We start from the raw sequence: 5,721 nt of genomic DNA on the forward strand, positions 1-5,721 counted from the left end.
TGGTGGCTCAATGTGTTCGAAGGCTCAGCAGTAGGTTGAGGTTTGATCCCCGAGTAACTCAATAACTTTTAAAGTTAAAAGATCATTTCAATGTTTCCGGTCAAGTGTCTCAGGTTGTTAGATGCTACGTCAGGTATTTTGAGGATGTGGGTTCGGTCCTCATGCTAACCTCTGAATTTTGAAGTCTTATGTCCAAAGGAAAAAGTGAAAAGCTCTAAGAAAGAAACAGGAAGTGTCTCAGATCAAATACCTCAGGGTGGAAGAAGTCTGGGTTAGACATCAGGGTTAGTGTCCACAAGGTTGGTAGTTCAACGCACTACTCTGCCACATAGTTCCTTTCCTACTTCAAACAGCGACCCAATTAGTTTTAAATAAATGTGACATGAAGAGGCGTTGCTGATGGTGGCGCTAGATGGCCTCTAGTCAGAGGATCAACAAAGTGATTACAGTTCATCCTGAGGGGAACATCGGGGGTTAGGTATGTCTGAACCGAACTTCACAGCAATCCATCCACTAGTTGTGGAGACATTTCACTAAAAGCCAAAGACTTTTAAAGTCCGAAACTCAGAGGAAAGACTGAAAAGCTTTTAAAAACTATTCTGTTGTTGTCTCTGGCCCACTGAATCAGTGTGTTAGAGGACTCTTCCAAAGAGTTTGAGGTATGGGTTTGATCCTTGGATAATGGTGTGTTTTTCAAACACCAAGACGAAAGACTGAAAGGCGTACAAAACGATATGTGCAATATCTCTGGTCCAGTGGCTCAGGGTTTTAGATATCTGTACTAGATCCTCAAGCCTTTTGAAGTCAGATGTCCAAAGGAAAAAGTGAAAAGCTCTAAAAAAAAGAGGAGTGATGTGTCTCAGATCTAATAGCTCAGGGTGGAAGAAGACTGCTCAGGAGTTCTCAGGTTGTGGGTTCGATCCTTATGAGGCTCAGTGAACTTTAAAGTCCAGCACCCAAAGTGAAGACTTAAGAGCACTCAGAGAGAAACTCTAAAGAGGGCTGATATGGCGGTTCAATGTGTTAGAAGCTCCTTGCTGAAGTCTGTGGATTTTGAAGTTGGATGTCCAAAGGAAAAAGTGAAAAGGTCTAAGAAAGATAATGATGTGTCTGAACAAATAGCTCAGCGTGGTAGAAGACTAATCAGGACTTCTGAGGATCTGGGTTCAAACCTCATGACGTGGCGTCTCCTGCACATTTATGGACGCCAGAGGTGCTATTATTTAATTACCCGCTGTCCAAAGCAAGGAGTGAACGGAGAAAAACTCAAAAGTCTCCAGACCATTAGCTCGGGATGATAGAGGTCTGCGTGGAGGTCTTGAGAATCTGGGTTTGGTCCCCATTTGATGATGTGTGTTTTGAAAGCTGATGTTTAAAGCAAAGACTGAAAAGCGCCAAGAAACTGGGTCCAGGTGTCTCCTCAGGTAGCTCGGGACGATAGAGGCCTGCTTGGCAGCTCTGAGGTTGTGGGTTCGATCCTTATCGAGGCTCGGTGACTTTTGAAGTCCAAAAGAGTGAAGTGAAAAGATAAAAGCGCCCGGAGAAAAGGTTCTAATGCGAAGGGGACGCGGTGGCGTGGAGGGTTTGTCCGTGACCATAAGGGATAAGGTGCTGGCGGTGCGGCACCTGGTTCGAATCCAACCCGTTGCCAGTTCCTGAGCATCAGTGACGTCCCTGACAGGAGGAAGGGAGTGGGGGGGGCCGTGTCTCCCCCCGGGCCCTTGGGAGAGGCAGAAGCAGGGGGTTATAGGACGGACAACAGTGACTTTTTATTGACGCCAGCACTGGGCTGTTCATTATATTCAACTTTCATATGGAGGATGTGCGTTCAATCATCTTGAGGCTCAGTGAAGATCTACAAGCGCCCACAGAGACGGCCCCGGTGCGAAGGGACTCTGTGGCGCAGGGGGCTCGTCCGGACCTCCAGACACCGGCGGTGCAGCGTCTCCTGGTTCGAGTCCTGGCCCTGGCCGGCACCTGGAGAAATACGAATTTACAACAGTTTTTAAAATGTTGGAAGAGTTGCAACTACTAACATACATATTGCATCTAACATTACACTTCAGGAAAAGAGTAACTTCATTTACTGGTTTGCACACGTGTAACCTCCCAAACGCTCATGGTGTTATCCAGGTAAGTGGCTGCAGGTGCATGACAGCTGTCAGTAGCTACACTCTGTCTTAGCTTGTGTTGACTTTCCTCTGAGGCTAAGTGTGTTAGCTTTCAAAGGCTACAGGTTCTACAAGCTAATGAAAGAACTGCACACACACATTCAAGCTCAGTTATCTCTACATTCAGATTCGCAGTTAGTTACCCAAATGTTTGCAGCATGTGCTCCCATCCTCGTTCCCGCCAGGTAAAAGGGCCAACTGTCAAACAGGAAGTGGGAGAATCCAATTGTATTTATACAAGGGGGGACCCGGACTGTACCAAGTGGGCTAGAGTACAGGGGGGTGCGTGGTTGTTGTCAGACTCGGTACAACTGGTAGACTCGGTAGCGATAGCTGAGCTTTTCAAAGATCCTTATGAGGCTCAGTGAATTTTAAAGTCCAGCACCCAAAGCGAGGAAATGAAAGGTCCCAGTGTGAAGGGGGCTCGGCCGGTTAGACACCGGCGGCGCGGCCCCTGGTTCGAGTCCTGCCCGTGGCCGGTACCTGGAGAAACGTGAATTTACAACAGTTTTTAAGATGTTGGAAGCCTTACTAACTAAAATACTGCATTCAGCATTAGTAACACAGTAGCCACACAGCAGACCCTTCAGTCTTTTGTCGGTTTAGACATGTCGACCTCCCAAGTGTGTGTGCAGTCAACAACTACTGCTTTACTGATTACTTCTGATTTTTCATCCCTTTATCTCGAACAGCCACTTATCCCGTTGAGCTGCAGCTCTTGAATTAAATTAAAGCAACTTCAACAGCTGGACTTACAGAAGGTCTGGCTTGAAAACTGCCATGAAGATTAAATGTAGTAGTATGTGGTGTGGGCAGACCTGTGTTTCTCCTAATAACAATACTTACTGGCTGATGTAGTCGGGCTGTTAATGTCAGCTATGTTTGTAAAATGTGATTATCTGAATTGTCTTGTTCGCAGGACCAGTTTGAGTTCGCCCTGACAGCCGTCGCTGAGGAGGTCAACGCCATCCTCAAAGCTCTGCCCCAGTGAAACCAGTACAACCAGCCCCTGCCCCCCTTCTTGCCTTGCCTTTTCTCTCTATGATGATGATGATGATGATGATGATGACAAAGAGTGACGTGCTTCTCTGCCCGTTGCGTCATTCCTTGAAACATAGTGGTGATGTCAAAAAAATAAAAATAAATAAAAACACTGTAAGGGTAGGAAGGATTAAACATGTGATGTGTTCAGGGACGTTCAGAGGGTAGAAGTGCTGAAAGAAAGTGTTGCATCTGAATGAAAATGAAAGCAGGAAGATAAAACAGAGCAGACAGACTCCTGATGGCTTTTAAAACCACTGTCATGCCTCATAAAGTAACTTTGACTCCAGCCTGTGGAGATCCAGCCTGACGCTCCAGTTTGAGCCACACTGAAGCAGAAACTAATTCTTCGTCTTATATGTGGTTGAAGTTTGTTGAAATTGTGCTGCTGTTGGGTCACGTTTGGCTTTGGTCTCAATAAGGAAGCAAAATATCATAAATATTGATTTTAAAGCATCAGAAGGCTCCACAAAGCTCAAACGATTAGATGTGTAAAACGCCAAGTGGAAAAGAGAGTTGCAGTGTGAAAGATACCGGTCCCCGGTGAACCACAGGAGGATCAGGATGAAGTCTGATTGTTTGCACATCCTGCTCGGTCTGTAGCTGCCCTTCCTCTCCTCACGTGACAACAACGTCCTTCTCTTTGTGTGCCATTCAGATTATTTTACATCACTGGATATATTGTTGTATACCTCACGCAAATCAGAAAAAGAAAAAAAAAATTAAAAAAGAAAATGCTATTCTATGAAAACAAGAAAAGCTCTTTTGTACATGTGAGACCTTAAATAAATCTTTTCGTGTTTAAGTGCTGCAATCACTTGTGTGACTTCTGTGACTTTCTGTACTTAAAAATCCTGATTGTTTGGTTTTTTTGCTTTTTCTTTAGCACACTGTGTTTTGAAAGCTGATGTTTAAAGCAGAGACTGAAGAGCAGCAAGAAACCGGGTCCAGGTGTCTCCTCAGGTAGCTCGGGACGATAGAGGCCTGCTGGGCAGCTCCGAGGTCGTGGGTTCAACACACAAAATAACACAACTCATAATATTGTTATAATAAACTCAATCCACCACTGTGAAAGAGTTAGATCTGAAGTGAACGCCCTTAAAATAAGAATATGTCTCGTCGTACCTGACAAATTCTCTGATCGGAGATGAAAACTAAACTACCTTTTTCTTCTTAAAGCGTTGAAATAAAAACAACGTTTGGCCATTCATCTTGTGCATCTGCTCTGGGGAAAACATGTCCAATGCATAACATATTCATAAGTAACTTAGCTTAAAGATTATAGGAGCATTTATGAAACAGAAATATTTCTAACCCTATTTATCTCTTTCTATTTGGCAAAGGATTGCCATATATATATATATATATGTTCTTATCCTCCTCTCAGTATCTTAATGTATTGTATTTTCTTTTCAGAACAACCAGGGCGGTTTGAAAATGCAGAAACCTTTGATGTGAGGATATATATATATAGATTTATATATATATAGATATATATAAGATTTATATATATATAGATATATATATATATATAAATCCGCTATAAATCTTAAATGCAAAGATTTACAGTGGTTTTAAAGCTAAATGTGCGATTTACTGCCAGGAAAAATACACGAAACGCATTTATTATAATGCGGAAGGTGTGAAAGATGACAGCTCGTTGCAGAACAGTAATCAGTGAAATGTGATTAGCTTCAGCTACAGGTAGCCGGCTAGCTTACCATAGCTTAAAGACAGCTAACAGCTAGCCTAGCGCTGTACAACGGTAACTGAATCCGCCTGGCAGCACCTCTAAGGCTCACTGACTAACACGCTAACAAACGTTTGTTTAATCCGAACAAAAACCGAGGTGTAAAATCAGCAATTCGCCATTTTTCGGGGTTTTTTGTCATCGGCTATTTCTTGGCTGGGACCAGTAACTTCCTGGAGTCTCCGGGAGTTGCCTAGCAACCGCTCACAACCAGGAAGTAGTCCGGCACACAATAATACCACTAATTGTCCTTTTTACTCTTATTACCAAAGCAACTGAAGACAAACTCGATATACAATCTTAATATTCTTAATAACTGTTTATACTGTACATCTACTGACTTGTGGGCGATGCCTCTGGTTTCAGTGCATTTTGTTTTAATCTGATGTTTCATTGTTTAATGTAATTGTGTCTGAGAACACATTAGTTCCCATTAGAGGGGCCACCAATTATAACTGAAATAGTTTGAGTGTAATTGTTTAAATGTGTTTTTAAAAATTAATTTAAATATATGTGACAGAAGTGTAATTATTAAATGGGGGTTATATACGAGTTCTATGACTGAATGTTTTTACAGCATTTTTAAGAAGTTGTTTTTTATGTTTAAACAGCTAAAATGTAAAGACATCATAAAATCACAAAACACGGGCGTTTCAAATAAAAAACAAAGTTTAGTAACCAAATTATATATATATATATATTTTATTATTTCTTAAAGATTCTGTCCTTCAGCCCCCCCCAAAGAAATACAGACATCCA

General features: G+C 42.4%; 1 long non-coding RNA gene across 2 annotated transcripts; it reads left to right on the forward strand.

Moving 5' to 3' along the window:
- Positions 1 to 1,984: 1,984 nt before the first annotated feature.
- LOC122872339 lies at positions 1,985 to 4,026 on the forward strand. 2 transcript variants are annotated; one of them, XR_006377082.1, is made up of 2 exons: positions 1,985 to 2,133; positions 3,091 to 4,026. It is a non-coding gene; the product is annotated as an uncharacterized LOC122872339 (long non-coding RNA). The 2 variants fall into 2 exon arrangements; XR_006377081.1 differs by lacking the exon at positions 1,985 to 2,133 and adding an exon at positions 2,140 to 2,932.
- The last annotated feature ends 1,695 nt before the right edge of the window (positions 4,027 to 5,721 follow it).

Source organism: Siniperca chuatsi, linkage group LG24 (assembly GCF_020085105.1).
Source record: "Siniperca chuatsi isolate FFG_IHB_CAS linkage group LG24, ASM2008510v1, whole genome shotgun sequence".
Lineage (NCBI taxonomy): Eukaryota > Metazoa > Chordata > Actinopteri > Centrarchiformes > Sinipercidae > Siniperca > Siniperca chuatsi.